Below are 13073 nucleotides of genomic sequence, written 5' to 3'. Positions count from 1 at the left end.
TCTGTGGATTAAGGCTGTGATAATGGGGTTTTTTTGGCTGCTTGGGGGGAGCAAAAACGAACACAGTATTGACAAATTACATATCAATTCATGAAGCATATAAGGCTACATCATTTATTCAGAGTTGTGTTTTTGTCCACCTGGTAGATGTACATCCCATAATCACTTTCAGCCTGGTCTCACTCTCAGGAGATACGACAGATAACCTACTTATGCACAAGGCTTCCTTTTAGCATCTGTTATACGGCGCACCAGAGTTTTAACTAAGCCCAGTGTATCAGACGCTCACAGCAACTGCCATAAAGAGCGTCAGAATCCATGTGGGGTTGTTGAGGTGTATGGATGTGTCAAACAAACACAGATTTTCACCCAGGAAAATGCTGTTTGTGTCCTGTGTGAAACTAAAAGTCAATTTTGAGCAGAATAGACATCACATTATTATTATTATAAGGTCAAAACAATAGCAGACCTGTTGCAATAGTTGCAAATAAGCATCGCTGCCTGTGTGATAGTTATGATGCGGTGAGTATTTTTCAGTTTTTTTGGTGGTTTATTTGTCACATTCCCTGAGTGTAAAAGTTTTTTAAGTCCCTGTGAAATGGAAGTTAAGGCGTTCAGTTTCTGTACTGTGACATATTTCCCATTTAAATGGAATATTTAGCATGAAAAGTTACTACAGGGGTTTCTTTTGTAGTAGATTAGGGCAGCTAAAAAGTGGGCGGACTGTTGGCTCCCTCCCCGTTAGATCAGGAGGGAAAGATGAATGAATTAGACCTCCACCACATTTTGGAAATAAAAACAAAAGCTTTGCCCACTGATGACTACGCACACATCTCTTCCTATCTCTCCCTTCATATTGCTTTGTTAGCGACTACAACCCACAAACAGTGAAGTTTTTTATATAACTGGTGTGGCTAGTTAGTCGCCTTCAGTCTGATTTCACTGGAAGAACTTTTGTAAACTCCCTGAGTGCAGGATGAGTCATCGAACATTTGGTTTTAACTTGTTTTAAAAAGAGAAATACAGGGATTTTTTATTCTTTTTAACATGTATTTGGCATATAACAAGAGATAATGATCAATTAAGACAGGGATACACACATAAATCTGAGAAAATGTGCATTTTATTTCAGGAGGACTTTAAAGGGACAGATAAAGGGACGGAAAATGAATAGATAAATAAGGAGACTGATACACAGTGCAGGTATGAACCATTTGACAAAATCTGTGATAGCTGACCAATTTGTATTGTCTTAGTTTTTTTATTAAATAAACAGTGTTGTTATAATGGTCATCTCTAATGTACCAATATCTTATATAATATGCAGTCTCAGTGCATGTTTTGGTCTCTTAATAAGCCCAAAATCTGAAAGTGGTCCATTATAAAATGACCAGAAGTTGAGCTGGAACAGTCAGTCAGCTGAGAAAGAAAAGCAATCTGGCTCGACTTTATTTATTTATTTATTTATTTTATTTTTAGTCAGCTGTGTCTTTTCAACTTTTTTTGGAGTTGCATCATCATTCACTTTTGAAAACTCTCTTCTGCTTCTTCTAAAAAAAAACTTTCCTTGAATTGAGCAAACTATTACAGTAGCAAAGTCTCAGTATTTCCACCTGAGTAGGACATTTTAATATATACTTCACTCCTGAATATAAGCACTTCACTCTATAGGTCTCATACATATGCATATATACAATCAGGAAAGACAGACAAAAGGACGAAAAAGTCGATTTGAGGAGGCAGAGTAACACCTCAACCTGTCTTCTTAATCTCTGTATTTCTCAGTCGGGGTTCCTCAGGCGGATCCTCGTCTATCAGCTGCGAAAGGAATATCAAAAGTTGTAGTTGTCATACCGTCTGCACCCTTACCTATAGGTGGGTGTAGTGTGTGCGTGTGCTCTGCCTCAGAAAGTGAGTTCCCAGCTTGTGCAGCTCTTACATCACACTCTTTTGTGCTGGCCTGCCCACCTCCCGCTTGGCTGCACGACTGGAGGGCAACCACTAAGGAGAGAATGGGAGCCACACTTCACCGCTCTGCCACTCTGCTCTCTCCTGTCCTCACCCGGGTCAACATGACCTAATTAGCACATATGGACACCTCCAAACGAGTCTATAACAAGAGCTCAGTATGGTGTCGGACATATGTCAGATGGCACGCGGCCTATTTACCCTCCTGCAGATGCATGGAGCCCGGATATTTACTGATGCAGGCCTGAGTGTCCCACATCACACACACGAGATACCAAAGAGAAACAGTATTTGATATGATTAATGTTTTGTCTGTTATATCAGTAAACTGTAAAGGCTAGTTTTTGCCTGATTGAACCCTGATACCTGAGTAGATCGACTTGATTTCTTTCACAAACACAGGAAGAGGGCGATGAGCAACCTTGCTAGAAACAGCCAACAAAATAGCCATAAATTACTGAAGAAGATAATGTACAAATAAGCAGAAAAAAAGAAAGAGAAGCATAATAAACAAAACAAAACAAAAAAACAAGGACTATTTATATATATTTTTTTCTGCAACATAATTGGAAATATTTATTCAAGATAATTATAAATATTTATAAGTAATTAGTAGATATAAAATTAATTAGTAAAAAGGTACAAGAAACTTATACCTACAAAGAAGCAAAAAAGAAAAGTAACAAATAAAACAAACGAAAAAATGACTTCAAGGAAGTGTTAAAAATGTATTTACTCTTTATTTTTTCGACAACTTAATTTGAAATATATACCTAAGATAATTAGAAATATAGTTTTCATCCATTTAAAAAAAACATTTTCAAAACATTTCCTTGCCACCTAATTTTTTTGCAGTTTGTTGGACATTTCTTCTAAAGTTGCTCATAATAATTTCCTCTGTTTTTTAAAAAAAAGCAAACTTTTTTTCTCCCGGGCTGCACCTTGTGATCTTGTCCATGGATATCACAAACTGAATCAGTCTCAGGGAACATTGAGTATAGCCAAGCTGTTCAAATCACATTTACAACTTTTAAAAACTTTCTGGCTGTCCAAACACAGACAGCTGTACAACAACATTTTCAGAATTGCCTGGTTGTGATTTAAATGTTGAAATATCTGTAAAAGTAGGCAAAACTATATTGACATTTGCTGCTTTTAAATAGTCTTTAAATGTAGCATGACACCTAAAATATTTCGATTTGACGCCAAACCTTAATTATAGTGATTCAATGCAAACCCTGTGCTGTACCTCCAAAGTGCAAGCAGATTTTTAGATTTAACACTGTCAACCTTGCTCAGTTAGTCACAATCTGGTGTTGTGAGGTTTTGACAGTGATGTGTGTGTCATTTTCTGATATGAAAATGTGACTCCCATATCAGACTGTTCCTCGTATACCAGCACACATACACAGTGTGTTTAATGAGTTCTCTATGATATGAATATCAGGGTGTGTTACTGTGAACATTGTGTTCACTAACTTTAGAGCCAACAAGTATAATAATAATGCACTGATCACATGCAACAAGATGTTCTCATGAGTATTTTAACTCCCCTTCACATATATCATAATTATAACACTGCATAATGAAGCTAAAAAGAGAAGCAGACAACAGTGACTTTGTCCCAAAATAACCCAGCAGGGAGTCCTGTGGAGACCAATCATTCATGCAGCCGCTAAAAGTAATGCTTTTAAGTCCCAGTGTGTAGGATTTAAGGGGATATATTGGCAGAGATGGAATACAATATAATAAGCATGTGTTCTATAGTGTATAATCACCTGAAAATAAAAAATAGTTGTGTTTTTTTACTTTAGAATGAGCTGTTTATGTTGGCATAGGGAATGGGTCCTCATTTATGGGATCACCATGTTGCACCCATAGGTATAGAGATGTAGATACTGTGTCCCTGGTTTGACGTGCGTCTGCACAGGCGCCATATTGGGGAGATCAAAATCCACCAGTAAACAAATGTAAGTGTATTGAGAGATGCAGATTTCACCACAAAATCAACTGTAACTCATTTAATTTTCAACCGATTTTCATTAAACTTGTTTTATTATAAACATTGGAAAGTGAACATGACAGTGATTGCTTTTTAAAAATAATTTGAGAAACTGGAGTCAATCTGATCTGCTCTATGACAAAACAGTAATCTCCTGAATTGCCACAACACTGCAGGCTCTGACTGATGAATAAGCAACATCCAGTGATGGACTGTAACAAAGTAGATTTATTCAAATACAGTACTTTAGTATGATTTTGAGGTACTTGTGTATTTGCATTTTCTGCTACTTTAAATTTCCTGCAACTTCTTGTAATTCAAATTCATACTTGCCACCACTTATTTGTTTACTAGAGGATCTTGACCCCAATATGGTGCCTGTGCAGACGCATTGTGGCGAGCTTAGAGCTTTTCTATGTCTGTGGTTGCATCGCCATGTTTCTACAGTGGCTCACAGAGGACAAACTCAAGACTGGCTCTGGATAGGGCCATTCGTATTTTTGTGCCAGCAACCCTAGCAAAAAGCCCATCTGCGAAAAGATACACTGATTAATAACATGAGACTGCTTTATTCAGAGTTTCTACCCATTTAAATCATGTGGTCCATTTGTTTTGGAGGTAAAAATTGGTTAATTCAGCTCTGGGTGAAAACCTGAACAATAAATACTGAAGGAATTCTAACCGGGAAAAGTTTTAGCTTGTTGCAATCAGCTATCCTCACTGCTAGATGACACCAAATCCTCCTAAATTGTATGCACTTTAACTTTAAAGTACACTGAACAAAAAAATATGTGGGGCAACTTTGTGACACTCTTTACATTTTTCCTGAAAACTGGTTTGACTTTTGTTTAAAAAAGCAAAAATGGCTTATATCTGTTATTTAGCGAGTATAAAGAAGAGTGAGTATCCCTGATATTTTGCAGATTCAGTGCCCATTTGGTTCTTTAATGAGGATGAGCCGGTCCTGCATCCGTAGATAAAGTCAATTTAATTTCACTCCCAAATGATCTTCCATTGTAAGTAAATTATTGCATTTCCATTTGCAAGTAAGATTTCCACTTAGCCTTGAAATTACATTACATAGTTTTTGCAATGGTTAGAAAGGACCAGTGATGACGTTAAAGCATCAAAAACCAGCGAAGATCACATAATTAAGCCAATTTGTCTTTGAGGCAAGATTGTGCTCACTGAGACAAGAGAAAGTGGCCAGAAAATGTGCAGTCAGAAGTGATTTCTCCATCCTGAGATAGCGACTAGTGACGGTGTCAAGCCCATTTCACAGAAGGCCACGTTAGATCTATCAACCAGTGAGGTCAAATCCATATCAGCGCTCGGTGTGTAAGCTCACGTCCTGCTTTTAGGGAACACAATGGTTACGTTGTTCCAAAGAAGATTATAAAACAATTCCTCTTTCCAAGCCAGGAAACCCAATTGCATCATGGTGCCACAAAAATGCTGTGTCATGCATTTCATAAGATAAGTTACTGTGTGAGTTTTTGTGGGAGAACAAAATGGTTTTCTTATGACGTTGGAAGCAGAGAGACACAGCGTGTTCTTGCTTTTAAGGACACTAAAGTAGGCTATCAAGCAAATTACTGATTTTATTCCTTCGTTTTTTGTTGTAAATTTACTGTCAAAGAGAAAACTTTCATTTTCTTATTAGAATTAAGATCAAATCTGCAACCTTTAGTCCTTGAAACTGTTTCACATGGTCAGTCTCAGTCTGCACGCACAGTGTTAATGACCTCAGGGTGCTGCAGATAATTTGTCTTTATATGGGGAGCATCAAGGACACCACAAGGGAGTCAGCTGTTAAAAAAGGCCTGAAATCTAAATGACAATAGCAAAAAGCACTAATGGACAGAGTAATGACGGGGGCAGAGTGAGTGCTGCCTTGAGAGGCACAGCCGAGGAGGCTGGCAGAAAGCTGTTGCCATGGCTGACAGTAAGAAAATGGGAATGAAATGATTCATTTTGCCCGGTTGGCATGAAATTGCACTCACCATGGGGACTAGAGGAAAAAGTGATCGTGTCCACCTGGGTTGGCTCTTGAATGGTAACAAGAGGAAAGTAGAGAGATCAATGGAGAGGAATGGAGGGGAGTTTTATCAGCTCAGTACTGACAGAACAAGAGAAGACGTTCCAGTAAATGCAAAGGCAGGGTTTGTAGTTATGACAAACTTGGAAGAGTATACATCAATTCAAAGACTAGATCCAAGCTCTCCAGGATTTTGCGGATACTCTTTGGGATTGTTGCAGCTTTTCTAACAACTGAAATGCATGGTGCAATGTTTGTAGGCATTTTTTTTTGCAATGAATTTGAGGTGAGGGCATCACCAGCTGACCACAGACAATCATCTGTTGCTGCCGTCGGGCGCAACGCTTTAAGGACCATCTGCCTGCTCTCTGCCCAGTTAGCACAAGCTAACACAGCACAGTGTGCAACAACTTCTCATCCCGAGTCGCCACATTTTGCCACTATCAGATTTTGCTGGTTATGCCGAGGCCACACTGCATGTGTGAGCAGTGCATGACAGCAACCTCTCCAAACTTCTGTGGCTTGCACACTTGTGGTGTTCACATTGCTGCTGCAGTGCTGCTGCAGAGCTGCCTGCTGTTATAACTATTGTATTTCCACAATTAAAAGCACGTACTCCACTCATTTATGAAGTTGTGCAAGCTACTGCATTGTCAACAACACAGTCCTGCAAAGGTTTTACAGTAAATGCCTTGTGAAGGGATCTGTCGATAGAAACATCAGATGGCTTTTATTTTATAGCAGAAACAGGAAAGGATGAGAAAACCAGATATATTTGTATTTCCTCATGTCTGTGACAGATAAAGACATTAGGACTGTAGTAAAAGGTGGTATAGAGTCAATATAGTTATCAAAAGCTGCGCACATCATGCGGAAAAAAAATCAGCGAGCCTCCATTTTTCTGGACTTGTCGCAGCTGAGGCATCCGACCCCAAACCCCTAACATGGACACCAAAACGGTTAAACTTGTTATCAGCTGTTGGGTGACATTAGAAGTGTGATCCTACCAATTGGCGTCTTGCAGTATCAGTCTAGTCTGATGAAGAGCTGTGCTGCTCAAATCGTCACTTTGGTGCATTAAATAAGCGATGTGCACAAGCGATGCAGTGTGCAAACCATTTTTTTGCCTTTTTACTGTGTATGTGACTTTGCCTTGGAGCACTAGTTGCTTGTTTTCGGCCTGTTGTAAAAATGTACCTTTGTGTGTCCAGTTTTTAGACATTATTCAGATTAGTGGAGTTTCAGAATAATCAGCCATCAGAACTGCGGCGTGGAACCTTATTTAAATGCTAACATCAGCATGCTTGCATAACATTAACGTTACTAACATTTTTAGGATTTTGCATAATGCATGCCATATTTATCAGTTTACTTTAATGTATTAGCATTGTAACATTTGCTAATTAGCAATTGCAAAGTAGGAGGAAGTCATCAGGTATTTGGACCTAAAGCAAAGTATTGGACACATTAGACTTTTTTACTTGAGCATGGTGGTAGTTGTAGAGTTAAGGGATCACCAAAGTATCTTATTTTCTCATAAGGTAGAAATAAAAGTTTGTGCCAAATTTCATACCAATCCATCCAATAGTTTTTCACTCTGGTCCAAAAGCCCAACACTGCCGTCTGTAGAGCCACGCTGTCAGCAGGTCAGATACAGTCTGACAGATCTGAGTCCAAGAAAGTGTTTACAAGCACAGACTCAAACACTACAACCCCGCCAGAGGCTACAAAATGTCATGAAAAACAAAAACATTGTTTTAAAATGTCTGGCTCCCACCTTTTGTTTTATCTGTAGCACCTTGAACACACAAAGGCCCGGCACGGTGTCGACTCGCAGCGCGGGACACTGATTCTAAAACAGGAACGCAGTCGAGCTTCTTTTTACTCAGATCTAACCTGCAGCAGTAACATGCTCTGACCCAGTTAAGCCTCCCCTTGTTCATTAAGCTCAATGCCAAGGCCTTTGGTCATTAGTCCAGTGCGGGAGATTTAAAATGACCTTTGCCAAAGTTCGTTCACTGTATGACGTTTTTTGCAGTGATGGAAAAAGTATTCAGATCCTTTACTCTACACAGTGTGAGTACTCTTTACTTAGAGTATCAAAGTTAGTTCATGCAGAAAAATTTATATGAACGTCTTTATCAGAAAAATAATGTAGTGAGATAAAAAGTACAATGATTTCTCTGAAATGCAGGGGCGTCCAGGGGGAGTGGAGCTGATTACCCAGGGCCCCAGTGGGAAGGGGGAAAGGTTTGTTTTTGTTTGCAATACTTTATCTACGAAATAAGTAACATACCTAAATAAAATTTTCCTGAATAAATCGTTGACCGTCTCTTTTATATGAAAGTTGATCTCGTCCTCTGCTCAGAGGGTAAGGAGTTCCTGGACCTCATTGTTTTCGCAATTTTTGGAATTTCCGGCTGCTGTTCTTCTTTGAGTTAGCCTTTGACTGCATGCAAAGCATCATGTGACCTAGAAAAGCAAAAGTATTTCCATTGCAGTTTTGTGAAATATGACACTTTTTGAATTGCTTGAAATACCACCGCGTGCAAGCGTAAAAACTTTTTTCACAATTTCAGTTTTCGTGATTAGAGGATTAATAGACCTCTATGTGTCTGCCCTGTGATAGTCTGGCTGAAAATGAATGAATGACTGAATGAATCAAATCTGCAATAGACAATGTCTGTTTTTAAATGACAATTATTAGCCAAATTTGAATATAAATTTCCTAGCATTTCCAAAGATTTGTGATGACTGACCAGAGCGGATAGTCCCGCTCTGATATTTAGGTGGAAAAAACTTAATTTCTGGCAACTGTCTGAAGGTCAGCATCTTACAGAGAAGCTTTCAAGGATCCAACTTTTGTACAGAAAAAGTTCAAACAAAGACCTTTTGAAAATGTTGCAGCAAATGGTGCATGTTGTCGACATTTACAGTAAGTTGAGGTAGTTCACTCTTTTCCGAGTGATTCCAGACACAGTGGAGAAAGGGAATGATAAAGCATCGAATTATATCGTTTTTCTCAATTTTTCAGACAGTCTTAATGAAACTGGGATCCACTTGATCTTTATCATCTCCTTCTTAGCACATCTATTCTTGCAGATGTGTTGGCACTTTTTCATTGTTCACATTTTTCACACTATTTTCTCTAAAAAGTCAACCAAAAACTCTATTGGATTTACTGTTAAACAAATGGGAATCATTTAATCATGGTTTACAGAAATAACTTGCATAATTATGAATTACTGGGTAAAACTCCTTTGCAAAATTCAGCAATCAGTCCTTATCCATCTAAAAAAATGCTTCCTCTGTGCTGCTGTTTGCAAGCATGGATCAAAGACCTGAAGGCATGTAAAAATGAATGAGTGTAATAAAATAAATGAAGAAAACTTTCTTAAAAATGTTTCTCTAACTTTTTTTTGCATTATTGCAACAGGGCTGAAGTTTAAAAAAGTGTAAGAGGTGCCGAGTGCAACTGTCATTTCTAGTAAAATAATCTTTGGAGAGGAGAGTACGATTGTGATATGCCCGCCTGCCCTTTTGGCAATTAACTTTGTCAAGTATTACTTGTACCTGTTCATACTATAGCTTTGTTTTGGATGATTGATTCAGAGAATATATTCATTTGACCACAAGTTGTGTTGTTCAATTGAAATATTGGCTTTTGTTGCATGTTTTTAGTATTTTGTGAGTGTGAAAGTATCAGCCAACAAAACTGTATCATTTTGGTAACGACTTTAAGTTTAGGCCCGTGTGTGAACTGTTTTAAAATGTAACTTCTGAATGGAAAAACGTGTTTAAGCAAAATGAGGACAGCTGTAAAATGTATATTATGTATAGTATGATCACAAGAAAAACCCTATGCTATACTATACTATACTATACTATACTATACTATACTATACTATACTATACCATACCATACCATACCATACGGTACTATACTATACTATACTATACTATACTATACTATACCATACCATACCATACCATACCATACCATACTATACTATACTATACTATACTATACCATACCATACCATACCATACCATACCATACTATACACTATGAAAGTCTAGGGTTTGTTGGACCCATCCATCTCCCCTCCCTCCCAGGGTCTTTGTGCTCCTTATATTACGTCGTTGCCGGCAGTGTTTCAACCTTACGCTGGTAAGCGGTGTATCATGTGGACGCAACAGGTTCTGTCTGGTCACATTTCAGCTGATGCTGCCCGGCGGCGTATCATACAGCTGCAAAAGGTGGCTTTTGGCGTAGAGATCTTATGCTGAAATCACTGCAAAAGTGAGTGTAAATGACAACTTCAGAACGAGAACGGGCTGGTTTCCATAGTTTTTGCTTTGTGTCCTGCACCATAAGCAGTAGTCGTCTCTTGTCAGGTTCTTTTTTTGCCTGATTCAACACATTGAATCATTGTTTGAGATGGCAGAGCCCACCGGTGAGTGAAATCACTCTGAATGGCACTTTAGCTCAGCGTATGACAAGAGAAATGGAAGTGAGGAAAGTAAAGAAATGACTAAAGTCATGAGGAGGTGAGATTGAAACAAACTTGTTATTTTAGGTTTACCAGTAGACTGCAAATATTCTTTGTTCTGTCAGCTTCGGGGTTGTGTTGTTAGTTTTTTAAGAGGCTAACTAGTGTCTTGAATTTGTCCTTTCAGTCTTCTTTTTTCCCTTTCTGAACGACAAATACAGACTTCCACCTCCTGCTAAGTTATTTTCTTTCATGCAGGCACAGAACATACATGCTAGTGGGCCATAGTGGCTGTAGTCTTTGCGGTCTGTTCAGTGCATCTGTTTGGCTGAGACACAGGCGGCTTGAGGTGACGCAACAGTCAGCCTTTGTTCTTTGATGTCTGTTTGGTGTCTCTTGGGCTTTAGGGTTCATCGTCTGGGAACCATCAATGTTTGTAAAACTTTTATGACAATCTATCTGATTGCTGAGATATTTTATTCTGGGCTAAAGCCATTTTGCCACGCCAAATTACATTTATTGTTTATAATATTCTCAAATTGATGACTGGATTGTTTTACTTCAAAGTTTCTAAATCCCTGATGTTTACAAGAAGACATTTGTTTTATTATTTTAGCGATCACAAGGCAAAAAGGTTTGAAACCACTGGTGTAAGGCATATTTGCATGATAAAGTATCCAGACATTTAAAACTGATCACGTAGCATTTGGGGAATTAGAGTCCCCATTCATTAAACTCAGTAGACCTACTTATTCAGATTTGATTATCTCATTCTCAGATGCAGGCGAGATAAAATTGCTGCAATTGCTGTAATAATAAAAATCAGAAAACATTTGTTCAGTGCTTGTTTTTTTACCAAGCCGCCTGCAGTTTTAACATTTGGTTTCACAGATTCTGGGACAGAGTGAGCGATGTGTCCAAATCCTCCATTCTTTTGCCGTTCCCCTGACCCTCAAGTTCACGGCTGTCCATTTGTTCAGAGGAATCTCTCATGTTAACCCACAAACAACAGCTGAATCACTTATTCTTTGCCAGTGCCTTTTAACACGAACGGCGAAGCCTGCAGCCTTCATATTTTTGCTTTGAGATGAATAGCGGTGCACTTAAATCAGTGCGCCGAGGGAGAAATCAAAGCTGTACCCGACCTGACAGCCGCTCGGCGTTGTGTTTTAATATCCCGTCCGTTATGATGATGTGCAAAATCCTCCAAGGTGACCAATTAACGTCAAAATCATCGTTTACTTCTCGCTGCTTCACATCAAACAATGACTTTAAATCAGCCTCAAACAAACTGAAAAAATATAAGTGCTGCTCTTTTGTGGATGTTTTAAGTCAGTGTCTTTTGTTGTGTGGATACGGAGATGTGCTGCAGATGACAAAGAAAAATCATCCTCTGATGTTCTGCGGGGAGATGCTTGAGAGCAAAAGTTTCTTGCTGGTGAGACCATTAGTTCGTTTGCATAATCTGAAGAGAAACTTGTCGACATAGATTAAGAGTCACTAAACGAGCCTTGTGACCTCACTTAGAGAAAGTTTGCAAAGATGTCCTCATGAAGCCTCGACGTCAGAGAAGCTGCTGATGGTCAGTGGAGGTGTTTTTATGCTTCGTAACAGCCATTAAAGAAATATGGGCAGTCCTGCAAGACCTTGGTTGAACCAACTTCAAAAACAGCCAAGTCTGGGTGTGTGGTTTAACACACTGTGCTGACACAACGTTCAATCTTGGCTCCGGCTAAGCGACCTCTCTTATTTTCCTAAGTGGCAGTATCTTATTTAGTGCCGCAGCTCTCATATAGCATTGTCTGTGAGAGCAGAGTCTTTTTCTGTCCTCTAAATCATTCAGTACAAGCTGTAGTGAAGTGTAGCAACTTTTCAGCTCCAGTGCATGTCCAGACGTGAGCCCTTATTTATCAAACTTAAGAATGCTATAAAGTAGAGCAGTTCTTCATTAAAAGTAAATAATAGGACATTTATCACGTGGATTACTACTACTTACAGTGACACAGGTATCACATGTATAAACAGAGCAAAAGTAGACAATCGGAGACAAGAAATGACCCACAGCTGCTTCATTGTTTCTGTCTTGTAATAAAGCAACTGTTGTGCTGGTTGCAGTATTCACAAGGCAGCAGCAGAAGTGGGTTGGTCTTGATATGTCAAGGCAGCTTGGACGCGACTCTAAAGGCTCATTTATACTGCCTTTACACAAGTTTAGGCTCTCACTATTGGACGTCAGAGTGAAAAGGAGATTGATTTTTGATTCTGCTGTAGCGAGGATGCAGCTGAGAGTGCAGCATGTATCCCAGCAAAGGAAGACCAAAACTGAAACAATACCAGGTCACATTACACAACCGAGCACTACAAAAACAAGAGACAGAAACCACAAGCTCACTGAAGGAGATGGTGGGAAGATCTGAAGTCCACATGGAAGGACACGTGTGAAGAAAAGGGAAAAAAAGACATAAAAGCAAACCTTGGTTATCCACCCAAACATGGAAAAAAGTAAGAGAGCGAAGGGAAAAATGAAATACTAAACAGGAATAAACCTAAAACAAAGATGCAGGAGCACAGA

At 38.9% G+C, this 13073-nt stretch overlaps 1 long non-coding RNA gene across 2 annotated transcripts in view; it reads left to right on the top strand.

Annotated features, from left to right (window-relative positions):
• LOC148188125 (uncharacterized) overlaps positions 1-13073 on the top strand; it is a 38513-nt gene that overhangs the window by 17239 nt on the left and 8201 nt on the right. The gene's annotated exons all lie outside the window — the stretch shown is intronic.

The sequence above is a fragment of the Plectropomus leopardus genome, chromosome 12, assembly GCF_026936395.1.
Source record: "Plectropomus leopardus strain MGB_pleo_1.0 chromosome 12, ASM2693639v1, whole genome shotgun sequence".
NCBI lineage: Eukaryota > Metazoa > Chordata > Actinopteri > Perciformes > Serranidae > Plectropomus > Plectropomus leopardus.
This window is presented reverse-complemented; position numbering and strand designations above follow the sequence as displayed.